The sequence below is a fragment of the Dendropsophus ebraccatus genome, chromosome 8 (assembly GCF_027789765.1).
Source record: "Dendropsophus ebraccatus isolate aDenEbr1 chromosome 8, aDenEbr1.pat, whole genome shotgun sequence".
NCBI classification, from domain to species: Eukaryota; Metazoa; Chordata; class Amphibia; order Anura; family Hylidae; genus Dendropsophus; species Dendropsophus ebraccatus.
The window spans coordinates 118649090-118663141 of NC_091461.1; positions in this window are offsets into that span (position 1 = coordinate 118649090).

A 14052-nucleotide genomic window follows, 5' to 3' on the forward strand; every position below is an offset into this window, starting at 1 on the left:
CCATCAGGGTCTATATACTCCCCATCAGGGTCTATATACCCCCCATCAGGGTGTATATACTCCCTCATATGGGTCTATATACTCCCCCATCAGGGTCTATATACTCCCCCATCAGGGTCTATATACTCCCCCATCAGGGTCTATATACCCCCCCCCCCCATCAGGGTCTATATACTCCCTCAAACGGGTCTATATACTCCCCCATCAGGGTCTATATACTCCCCCATCAGGGTCTATATACTCCCTCATACGGGTCTATATACTCCCTCATATGGGTCTATATACTCCCTCATACGGGTCTATATACTCCCCCATCAGGGTCGATATACCCCCCATCAGGGTCTATATACTCCCCATCAGGGTCTATATACCCCCCATCAGGGTGTATATACTCCCTCATATGGGTCTATATACTCCCCCATCAGGGTCTATATACTCCCCCATCAGGGTCTATATACTCCCCCATCAGGGTCTATATACCCCCCCCCCCCCATCAGGGTCTATATACTCCCTCAAACGGGTCTATATACTCCCCCATCAGGGTCTATATACTCCCTCATACGGGTCTATATACTCCCTCATATGGGTCTATATACTCCCTCATACGGGTCTATATACTCCCCCATCAGGGTCTATATACTCCCCCATCAGGGTCGATATACCCCCCATCAGGGTCTATATACTCCCCCATTAGGGCCTATATACTCCCCCATCAGGGTCTATATACCCCCCCATCAGGGTCTATATACTCCCTCATACGGGTCTATATACTCCCCCATCAGGGTCTATATACTCCCCCATCAGGGTCGATATACCCCCCATCAGGGTCTATATACTCCCCCATCAGGGTCTATATACCCCCATCAGGGTCTATATACTCCCTCATATGGGTCTATATACTCCCCAATCAGGGTCTATATACTCCCCCATATGGGTCTATATACTCCCTCATACGAGTCTATATACTCCCTCATACGGGTCTATATACTCCCCCATTAGGGTCTATATACTCCCCCATCAGGGTCTATATACTCCCCCATCAGGGTCTATATACTCTCCCATTAGGGTATATATACTCCCCCATCAGGGTCTATATACTCCCCCACCACTTCATGTAATCTTGACCTGCAGACGTTCTGTTCACATTTCTACAAGCTGATCACTCATTTATCCTTCTAGGTACTGTATGTGTGTGGTGTAGAGCAAGACTTGGATTTGCTCATATAAATAGTGTAATATAATATAAAACAATGTAATACAAATGAGTATATACATCAGCTCTTAAAGGGGTATTCCAGAGAAAAAAAACAGTTTTTAAATCAACTGGTGTCAGAAAGTTATACAGATTTCTAATTTACTTCTAACTAAAAATCTCCACTCTTCCAGAACTTATCAGCTGCTGCACATCCTGCAGGAAGTAGTGTATTATCTCCAGTGTGACACAGTGCTCTCTGCTGCCACCTCTGTCCATGTCAGGAACTGTCCTGAGCAGGAGAGGTTTTCTATGGGGATTTGCTGCTGTTCTGGACAGTTCCTGACATGGATAGATGTGGCAGCAGAGAGCACTGTGTCAGACTGGAGGGAATACATCACTTCCTGCAGGACATACAGCAGCTGATAAGTACTGGAAGGCAGGAGATTTTTAAATATAAGTAAATTACAAATCAATACAATTTATATAAGCAGTTGATTTTAAAAAAATAAATAAAAAATCCTACATAGTACACAGTGTGGGTGTTCATAGAAAGTTTTGCACAAGCACCTGAGTCCAACTCTGGTAGGGATAGTAGTAATAATACTAATAAATTAATAACAACAACAACAACAACAACAACAACAATAATAATAATAATAAAGTTAACAACGGTGCAAATCTCTGCGATCGTTAATGTTTATATTATGGATTTTCCCAGAACACTCACTTCATAGTAAATTGCCAATAAGTCAGATGGATCCTAAAGGTGAAGAGTGGAATTCCAGCCTGTGGTGCGAAATGGAATTTTGCAGAAAAAAAAAAATAATGTTAAAAAAAAAAATGAAAGCAGGAAAGAGACAAAAAAAGATATTTCCTCGAGATCTGACTGCTGAGAGCTTGAGCTTCCCCGACCTGTCAGGATTTTCTCTGCGGGAACACTATCCATGTTGATTTTACTGAGATGGTTGTTATCCACATTTCACTCCTGATTTATTGGTTTTTAACCAGCTCCTTATGTCCAAACCATAAAAAAACAACTCGGTGCAACTCAAGAAGATGCCACAAATGGACAATCATCACATCAGGAAAGGAGGCGATAAGAATCTGCTTTACAAAGTGCGGCTGAAGTGAGGAGAGCTTTACACCCTGACGCTTTGACTGAAGAGCTGACAATCTAGATTCTGCTCCGTGCAGGTGATGTGTCTTATATGACTATTACCCAGTATTGTCATGTAATATATAGAGATTCAAGGCTGTTTGGCTGCTGGGACCTCCAGTAATCAATTATACCACCTGTATAAGGCTATGTTCACACTACGTCAAAAAACATGCCATTGGCAGCAACGGCCGTACTTTGTACCGGTGAACACACCGCATGCTCTTTTATGGGATCCCGTCCGGAGCATATACACATCGCATACGCTCCGGCCAGGATCCCTTGCGGCGCCGCAAAGAACTGACATGTCAGTTTTCTGCGGCCGTAATTTAGTGAATTGTGGCCGTAGAAACCCATGTCAGTTCACACAATGAAGCGAGCGGCTCTGGCTCTGAAGAGTTCTGATGCGGGCGCGTGCTGATGCGCCCGCATCAGAACACTGAGGCCGGTAAGATCACTTAAGTAGCGGCCGGGATGATCTTTGCAGAGACGGTAAGAGCTGGTCTCTTATGCCGTGTAAACATAGCCTAAGACTGCATTTACACAGAGAGATTTATCTGACATATTTTTGAAGCCAAAGCCAGGAATGGATTTGAAAAGAGAAGAAATCTCAGTCTTTCCTTTATGACCTGTTCCCTGTTTATGGTCTGTTCCTGGCTTTGGCTGCAAAAATCTGCCAGATAAATCTCTCTGTGTAAACCCACCATTAGTTGTTCAGTGTTCAGTGATACATCAAATATTTCATTTTCGTTTCAATATTAAGATCAAGATTTTTTTTTTACAGTTTTTTTTTTTACCTTAATGTCATAAAAGTTTATTTTTCATGTATGAAAGCTTCCCTGGGGGCGGCCATATTGGAGACGCTCAGTGATTTCCTGTATAGACAGCACAGCAGGGTGTGTTCTCCATGGCAGCCGAAGTGAATAGAAGTCAATTGATTGACTATTACAGTCCTCCTGGAAGTGATAGAGAACAGCCCCTTCCCCTAGAGACCAGGTTAGGTGTATACAGAGCCTTATTTGTTTGCATAGTGTAAAGTGCTACTATCCTACCTTGTATAGGATTCTAGCAGCTCAACAGTGCTGTCAGTAGCTCATCCACTAATGATAATAAGAATAGTCTGATCATTCTGTCCCAGTCTACACAGAACAGCTGAAAAGTAGCTTATAGAGAAGGAATCAGCTTAAAGGGGTAATTTATCTTTTAAATCAACTGGTGTCAGAAAGTTCTACAGATTTGTAAATCACTTCTAATTAAAAATCTCCAGTCTTCCAGTACTTATGAGCTGCTGTATGTCCTACAGGAAGTCCTGAGCTTATGAGCTCCTGTATGTCCTGCAGGACTGTCCAGAGCGGCAGCAAATCCCCATAGAAAACCTCTCCTGCTCTCGACAGTTCATGACATGGACAGAGGTGGCAGCAGAGAGCACTGTGTCAGACTGGAGAGAATACATCACTTCCTGCAGGACATACAGCAGCTGATAAGTACTAGAAGGTTAGAGGTTTTTAAATAGAAGTAATAGAAGTTGATCTAAAAATACATATTCCCACTGGAATACCCTTTTGATGGTAAAATTTGTAAATGGTTAAATTTTTTATGTGGATAATAACAGAAAAATAAAAAAGCTAAATATTTATAATAACCGCTGGTTTAAACAGTATGGGCCACATGTATCATCCGGCGAATGGATGATTTTCGGCGGAAAGTGCCGATTTGCGTCTTTTTTTAAGCAAAAATGGCGGATTTGCAAATAAAATATTCGCAAATCTGCACTTTCCGCCGAGTACGCCAGGGGGCGGAAAGGGGGCGGAAAGGGGGCGGAAAAGGGGCGGAGAGTGGGCGGAACTCAGAGTCCGCGCCATTTATCATCCGTTCCGCCAAAATGTACGCCGAAAACCTACTCCAGTCCTCAGCTGGCGTAGGTTTTCGGCGGTGCGCAACGGCGCGCACGGGATTTATGTAGAGGCAGTCCGCCTCTACATAAATCTCCGTAGCGCCGGAGCTGCGGGGGCACTTTTACGTCCGGCGTAAAAAACGCCGGACTTAATAAATGCCTCCCTATGTCTTTTGTCATGAAACTTTCTCTTTCAAAATCAGTAGGTTGCATCATGCATGAACATGCTATGTCCTCCAGAGCAAGAGATGCTCTCTGTAATGGCTCATCCCTTTGGCTGATGATGGAGGACCCCCATGTATTAAACAGATTCTTCTTTTAGGATTGTCCCTACTTGTTAGAATGGTCCCTTTACAGTTCATCCTGAGGCGCCCCCTGCTGGTAACCCCAGTGACCAGCTGCTGTCTATAAGGAAAGTTAGCAGTAAGTGCTCAAATTTCCTGCAGCACCACCCCAGGAGAAATAAGGAATTACACCGTGTCCGCTCATACCAATGAACTGTGTGTGCAATGCAGGACAGGTCTTCCAGAGTGATAGACGTTCTTCATATCCATTCTAGACAAGAGATCAGGATCCTGATTACAGGGCTCTCCACTAATTATATCTGACCTAAGGAATGGGTTCCACCATGGCTTCAGTATAATCATTTAGTTGCCCTGCTGCAGGTTGCCATTCCTGGGGGGGTTAGACATGATGGGATACAAGAGGATCATATCCTTGAGAATGTTGTTGGCCCGTTAGGACATTAGGAGGTCCAAACATATTTCATAATTTTTGGAATTTTTGGAATTTTTATTTTCCAAAAATGTAAGGTTCAATTTGGAGATTTGGAATGGTCCCTCATAGGAATGGTGGAGGCAACATAGTGGATGGGATTGATTCAATAAGAACTGTGTAATACTTGCTTTCCCCTGTGGGGGTGCTGTTGGACAACTGAACACTTGCAATTACAGCTTAAAGGGAATCTTTCACTAATGATGCTTTAAACGAGGGCAGCATAAACTAGTGATATAAATGCTAAACAGATCAATGTATTACTTACATCATTCTGTTCAGACGTTCTCCTAATATGCAGGAGAATGTTTCCTGCCACACCCCTCCCCCCGCCCTCTAGCTGCAAATTGACACTTGTCTGCCTATAAATAGCATAGACAACTGTCAACCAGTGGCCAGTGGGCAGAGTTTGCTGGTGCTCATGAATATCTAGGACTACTGGGCTCATGGACATAATGGAGAAGACTAGTTATTGTCCTTGTTATTCAGGATGATATCTTATTTTGTTCAGCTTCTCTGTCACTATGATATGCTACCCTTAAATAGGATAGTATAAACGTACTGACAGAGTCATTTTAACGCTGAAGGTCTCAGCCCTGTGATCAGCTTATTGTGCAACCTTATTCAATGTTTCCATTACTACCGATTCTCCTCTATATCTTCCTGCTTTCACAATAGGCCCCAAAATATGAATAATTCACCGCACACCAGAGTAAAATGGTTTTATTACCGCCTTCCAATGTGTTTATTAGCTATGAAGCTGCAAGTCGGCATAAGAGGCTACGAATGGGATTTACACACGTGCAAAACATTCAGTATTTATGGGAAGCAGCCGTGAGTGAGACACCGAAGCTGATGGGTGCCATGGGAGCAGCCGTAAAGCCGTTTCACAAGAACTGTCATGTCTTCATCTCAGGAAACCGCGGGAAAATGTCAGCGCTCGACGTTGCGAAAATCGCTTAAATCTTTATCATAAAGTGAGATTATTGTCATGTGCCGTTGCCGTATTCGCCTTCATTTACCGAAGCCAAAACCGGTTAACGTAATAAAGGAGGGAGACATAATATCTCATTAAACTACACACATGTTTTATATTGAACCTTCTTGGAAGGAGCCTTTATAAGGTGTATATAGAATATTGAGATTTCCCAGAGAAGCTGTGACTATTAGGGTAATTCACGTCTAGACTTCATAGCTCCCGCTCTAGTGGATTCCATTATTAAGGATGCCACGTGGGTGGTGTCTGGTGCTGTGTGCAAGATCCCCTGGTGGGTTGTCAACGTCCGACTGGTAATAGTTTATTCTCTATAATGCCATGATATATGGCAGTACTGTACCAAGGTTATTACCGATTACATCAGTCCCAGACCATGATGGGATTTTCTTACAGGTGGAAATCAAACATACTCCCCTCACCAACCTAGCTGCAAGTGTTACTTGGCAATCCATTGCTTCTTTTCTTTTGCCTGGATTCTACTTTATGCTGTAACCCCAATGATTTAGCCAGTGGCTCAAAGACATCCGCCAAGCAGTGGCCAGTGGGCAGAGTTTGCTGGTGCTCATGAATATCCAGGACTACTGAGCTCATGTACATAATGGAGAGGACTACTTATTGTCCATGTTATTCAGGAAGATATCTATGAATCAGCTGCACAGAACAGTGTAAGTGACCCATCATTCTGTTCAGCTTCTCTGTCACTAGTTTATGCTACCCTGTGATAGAACACCAAAAACCTGCTGGCAGAGTCTTTTTAACGCTAAAGGTCTCTGTGATCGACTTACAGTATATTGCCAAAATTGTGCAACCTCATTAAATATTTCCTGCATTAGCTGTTTCTTGGCAATATATGGATATAGTCATTGGCTGCATCCATGTTTTCCAGACAACTTTAGAGCTTTATCCAACTTCAGCAGCCCCCGCTAATCAAATGCTGAACGATCAGGTTCGGATGGACTTGAACCCGAACCCAGTTCGCACATCTCTAGAATTCACATTTCCGGTGAATGATGTTAACACTAGAGATGAGCGAACCGGGTTCGGGTTCGAGTCCATCCGAACCCGAACGTTCAGCATTTGATTAGCTGGGGCTGCTGAAGCTGGATAAAGCTCTAAGGTTGTCTGGAAAACATGGATACAGCCAATGACTATATCCATGTTTTCCACATAGCCTTAGGGCTTTATCCAAGTTCAGCAGCCACCACTAATCAAATGCTGAACGTTCGGGTTCGGATGGACTCCAGCATGCTCCAGGTTCCATCATCTCTAGTTACCACGAATCCTTCTTTTCTCCAACATTTGTCGTTGGGTAGGGTCAGGACTACCCCTTACATCCTACAAAGTCAGTCGATGCTGCCAAAATTGGTAGATTTGTTTGAGTTCCGACTTGGTTGGCCTGTAGTGGACTAGTCATAGTCCTAAAGCTTTCCATTGCCTTAGGATTGTGGAAAACCAATTCTGAGAGTCAATTATCATGTTTCTTAAAGGGTTTCTCCCGCATGTCTTTGGTTGGCTTGGTGGCCTTCTAAATATAGCTTTATGATTTCTGCCATTTCCTATTTTCAATTAGTTTGTGTAGATTGGCCTTTTCCACTGAATTGGGATGTCTCATAATGGGACTAAGTTGAGATAATGCTTAAATCTGGGCATTTGTGCCTCAAGTAGAAGGTCAGACTTAATTTGGTCAAGGATCCTCGTAAGTGCTTGCCTTTCAGTTTTTGCTATTCGCGAATGCCTCTGTTAACATTCAAAGAGCTAATTCTCTTAATGCCCTACTCCTTCATTGTCCAGGTCTCCATCCATAAATAGCCACATAATCCAACATAGCTTAGACAATGACATATGCAACAAATCTCCGAAACGCTTCTAATGGCCAAATGTATACAAATATGTATCAATGTATAATAGACGTCCTTTATCTAATTGGTAACCATGGCATATAATAAATATGTACTATTGATATGTGTCTTAAAGGGATATTTTCAACTTAAATCCAATTTGTTCCCAGCCATCTTATGTATATGACCCAAGAAATGTTGGGCATCACCTTAGCTGAACCATGAAGGTGTAAGAATTCTTTGTATACGTCAAGGATTTACATTCCAAGGACGTTTTTTTTTTATGAGTAGACAAAGGCTGTCGGTGTTTTATAACATGGATGTACTATTAAACAGGTTAACAGGTCCATGGCTCATAATGGTCCCTAGTTTCATAACCCAATTCACTATTATAAATGCCCTTGACTGATAAACTTGTGTTAAAGAATGGGAAATTTACAACAAAAGTGTCATGTAAACTATTAATTGTTCCATACATTTACACAAACGAAGCATGGCGAGATAATATATAGGGAAATGGCGGTGAATCAAGACACATCTCACAGGGGATCTATTATTTGCTTTGTTTAACGCACATATACAGATACACATTTGTCAATGCAATCTGTTAAGTTGGTTTTTTTAACTGTATCTATTGGATCTTTTGGATCTGGTAACATTATTGCAGTAAAGGAAACTTGGTTCTGTTATTGTATCTACGCCCTAGTCTTGGATCTGGTGCCATATGTGAACCTATACTCTAGTTTTGGTTTACTGTATGCAGTAAGCTTGGTTCTGTTACTGTGTTTCCATTCTAGATGTGGATCGTGTACTATATCTTTGCAGTAATCTTGGTTCTAGTACTGTGTCTCAGCTTTAGTCTTGGATCATGTGACATTTCTCTGCAGTAAGCTTTGTTCTAGTACTGTGTCTCAGTTCTAGATGTGGATCATGTACCATATCTTTGCTCTAGCCTTGGTTCTAGTACTGTGTCTTAGCTCTATTCTTTGATCATGTACCATTTCTCTGCAGTAAGCTTGGTTATGTTACTGTGTTTTAGCTCTAGTCTTGGGTCATGTACCATATCTATGCAGTAAGTTTGTTTTTGTTACTGAGCCTCAGCTTTAGTCTTGGATCATTTACAATATCTTTGCAGTAAGCTTGGTTCTGTTACTATGTCTCAGTTCTAGTCTTTGATCATTAACAATATCTTTGCAGTAAGCTTGGTTCTGTTACTGTTTCTCATCTCTGGCCTTGAATCATGTACTATATCTGCATAGTAAGTTGCTGATTTTTTGCTTTTGCCTTGATTCACTTACGATATCTATGCAGTGATGGTACTATATCCATTATCTATGCAACAGACTTGACTCTTTACTGCAATGCAATACAGTTGAACCTAGTACCATCTCTATGTCGTAAGCTTGCTTTTTGCTTTAGTCTTGGTTCATGTGCCATAGCTATACAATAAGGTTTCTTCTGTCATCATATCTAGGCTCTATATCTAGGCTACTATATTTAGATCTAGGATCTAGTACTTTATCCTTTAGTAAGCTTTGTACTGTTACTGTATGTAAGCTTACCATTAGAGTTGATCGAACCTCGGGAAATCCTAGGTTTGATTGATCTCGAACATTCCCGAACCTTCTGCATTTGATTGCTGATGCCTTCCCGGTCCGCGGGGAAGGAGGAGACTGCCCGGATTCTGCCTGGAATTCCGTGATTCAGCCTATTACCTAGGCTGAATCCCGGAATTCCAGGCGGTACCCGGGCACTCTCCTCCTTCCCCACGGATCGGGAAGGCATCAGCAATCAAATGCGGAAGGTTCGGGAATGTTTGAGATTGATCAAACCTAGGATTTCCCTAGGTTCGATCAACTCTAGTTACCATACACATGCACTGAGCTTGGTTCTGTTACATATTCATTGATCTATTTTTTTTTTGGTCCCCTGTCTATATAGTAAGGTCCTCTGCATGCGACACTAACTCTTTTTCCAAATTAACCTATTTATCTTTTATATCCAATGGATGGGCGGCAGGCTCAGGTACACAACCTTGAATCCTGTACGCTAGTTTGGAAGCTATGGAAGCCATATGACTCATTTGTACAGAGCCTTGTGGCTTAGATGCCAGGCTCCTTTATGTACAGAGATATTTTCTAGAAACATTACTTTAAACATTATAAAGCAGTATTTGGGCCAAAGCCAATGATCTGACCCACTGGAATATCAAAGGATCAGCTGGGTAGTCTCCATCTTGGTTAAAATTTCAAGATCTTCCATTATACAAATGTACAAAATGAGAGTGTATTGTTGATTTAAGTTCTTTTGTGATTCTTTAAACATATGCCCTTTCCTTATCCTTGAACTGCAGTTACTGACATGACATAACAAAGATGCCGAATGTGTTTAATATGTCTTTGTGTCGCCAAGAAGAAAGAGCAGAGGAAATAATGAGCCACCCTGTCCTCCAGGTTTTCATTGTCCAGTGAAACCTGCAGAAATCAGTTCAAATTCCTTTAAGTGGGCAAATATTTTTCACTATTGATGTGAAGGTAAACCTGGATACAAAGGAGATTCTATTTTTCCATGTCACTTGTGTTATGTGATGGCTTCACCAAAGAAAATAGTTGTGTTAGATTGCTATGTTGTAGCTAATATGCTTGTTATAAAATGATATTAACATTGATGTTATTTAACGGGAATAATATTTATTACGTCTGGAGGAGCAAATAAATAAAAGTTAAGATAAATCCAATACTGGCTAAATAAATCAAATAATTTTACAACAAAGAAAGGAACCCAGTGATGGCAACCAACTGGACCCCAGTGATGGCAACCAACTAGAAGCCAGTGATGAGAACCAACAGGACCACAGTAATGGCAACCAACACCAATGGGACCCCAGTAATGGCAATCAATGGGACCCCAGTGATTAGAACCAACAGGACACCAGTAATGGCAACCAACAGGACCCCAGGGATGACAACCAACCAACCCCAGTCATGACAACCAACAAGACCCCAGTGATGAGATCCAACACGATATTAGTAATGGCAACCAACACCAATGAGACCCCAGTGATGGCAATCAACCAACCAACCCTAGTGATGTCAACCAACTGGACCCCAGTGATGACAACCAAAAGGACCCCAGTGATGAAAACCAAAAGGACCCCAGTGATGACAACCAAAAGGACCCCAATAATGGCAACCAAAATGACCCCAGTAATAACAGACAACAGCACCCCAGTAATGACCTTCAACAGGACCCCAGTAAGGACCAACAGGACCCCAGTAATGACCTTCAACAGGACCCCAGTAAGGACCAACAGGAACCCAGTAATGACAACCAATTGGACCCCAGTAATGACATTTAACAGGAATTGTACTATATCTGGTTATATGGTTGACTCTGCACTTTTTTCCAGTAGTCAGGTGGGCGTTGACATCATCTCAAAAAGGGGTGTGACTGCTAGGCTCTGATTGGTGTGAATGAAGTTGAGGGGGCATAAATCGGGCTCACACCCTACCCCCAGAGCGTAGCATTCACAGAGGTCTACCTTGTCATAAGGCATCTGTGCATCCATCACATGACCAGGGCAGATTTATATCTCTTGGGGCAAAGAATAATGGATCCTACTGAATAAAAGCAGCAGAGATTTTGAGAAGTATGATGAATTAATATAGCAAGTATAGTGGAACATTTTATAAAATAAAAAAAAATCTCCAGTCTTCCAGTACTTATCTTATCTGCTGCCACCTCTATCCATGTCAGGAACCGCCCAGAACAGGGGAGGTTTTCTGTTTTTTTAAGAACATATTACAAAAGAGAAAATCTATAAGCACTGACTTTAGTGCCAACAGTAAAGTTAACATGTTTGTACAACAAGCTAACATATGGGTTAACAAAGGATATGACAGTTCCTGACATGGACAGAGGTGGCAGCAGAGAGCACTGTGTCAGACTGGAGGGAATACACTACTTCCTGCAGGACATTTACAAATCTGTATAACTTTTCAGTACCAGTTGATTAAAGAAAAAAAAAAATCACCAGAGTACCCCTTTAACTTTCATAGCCAGGACCTATAAATTTTCTTGTAAATTTACTAAGAAAAATCTTTAAATATATAGTGGATTTTTAATTTCATGTAAAAATGTAGAGTGAGTTGTCTTTTGGTTCATATTGGAACACACTTTACAGTGATTCCTCCTCTTTTTTGAAATTTGAAATTTTGTATCTTAAAAAAAAAACAAAACCTCATAAATTCTCCCAGTCGCTGACACAGCGGATAGAAATGTGACCGAAATGTTTCCGAAGTCTTCCCCTATACACATGACAGCATCAATCCCAGTAAAGCCATCACCTCGTATAATACCACTGTGTCTGTCCTCTCCGCCGCTGTCCACCAACTGCTGGGCCCAGTTGTCTGACCACCTGCAATGTTTGTGTAAAATTTGTCAAGACCCTGAGAGGCGTAGATAATGCGGAATAATAATATATGTGTTTCACATTAAACCGCCCCGGCCCGTCACACAGGAGGCAACAACAGTTGTCAACATTGCCGAATACACAGGAAATACTTTCCCTGCTGGACGATGGAAACGATTGGACTGATGCAAAAGTTTACACGTTGGAAGAAGGAAAGCAGAAGGTCCTGGATGCAATTATATTTTGATAAGAAGACAAAGAAAAAGTGAGATCCAATGTCAAACATTGCACGCTCCCCCTGTCCTCTTCTGTGGCCGGGTTCCTGGAGAATCCCTCTCTGTGAGCGGGGATGGTGTGCACTATAGTGCCGCACCACAGCTGCCAAAACAGACAGATATAAAGAGTGTTTATTTGCTTGTTTGAGGAGCAGCCCAGACCTGACCCCCTGCCGCCTGCACCAAACAAATCTGCTGCCGGGCTGGTATCACGTCATAGGAGCTTCTCTATCTAGCACTATAAACAGTTTTCCAACTTTTTTTTTATTTTATAAAACTACAATTAGACTGGGTTCGTGCTACGTTTTTTTTATACCTTTTTTTCATCCATTTTTGCAAACATATGAAAAAAAGGGGTGAAAAAACCATAGTGTGAACCCAGCCTAATTGTAATTTTATAGATAAAAAACGGATAGAAAAACAGGTGCATTTGTGTGCAACCATTTTGATTCATTTTTCATTGACTTCCATTTAAAAAAAAAATGGGCCAAAACACATCCTTTTTTTAACATTCACAAAAAGGTGGTCAAAAACATTTTTGTGTACGCTAAAAAAGTATGCATTTTAATCCATTTTTCTTTTTTTTTTTAATGGAAGCCAATAGAAAAACGGATTAAAATACGGTGCATCCGTTTCTTCATCCATTTTTTGTAAATACGATGAAAAAAACGTAGCGTCAACCCAGCCTCACACAAATCCAAGCTGATCCAGTCATTCTCTATGGTCTGCGTATTTGGCAGAGGTTCCCCATTCTATGAGATTAGAAACTGAAAAGATTTGACCCCCTGTGTCGAAGCTCAAAGCATACACAAATCAAGGACATTGCTCCAAGAAATGGATTTTAAATTGACCCCCCACCTATGAGGCAATGTTAAAACTATGTTTATTAAGCCCTTGTAACACTGTCCAAAAATTGCCCTTTTACTTCTTAAAATAGGGCCATGTTCACACAAAGTAGTTTTGCAGCTTTTTTTTGGAGGCCCTAAGGCTATGTTCACATCATGCACACTCAAAAAGTCACCCCTGTCAACAGGGTTAAGGGATACCTTGCGGATTATTCCATGTGTGGTCCTGGGTTAAATCATGTATATCGAGAGAAGATTAGTAATAAGTATCTGAAGTGTCTCCACCCGTTGAGTACAATATGTGTGGTCCTCGGATTCAAATAGCTATTGGTACCATCCATTTCATAAAAGTAATCTTTTAATCTTGAGGAGCGGTGTCAATGAGGTGAAGCCTGGAGCGCCCGTGCCCGAGGCCTGCAGTGACTCTTTCTTCTTGCTGCCCATCACAGGGATAAAGCTGGTTAAAAGAAGGGTAGGCAGCAAAGACAGAGAGGCGATGTAGGTCTAGGGCACAGATGCTCTAGGCCCCGCCTCATTGACACCAATTCTCCAGGATATGAAATGGCACCAGGAGCTATTTGGACCCTGGGACAGAAGCAACACAACGGTACTTTTGGTTTGGTTGGGGATGGGTGGGGGGTGGGGGTGGGGAGGTCAGTTGTACCTA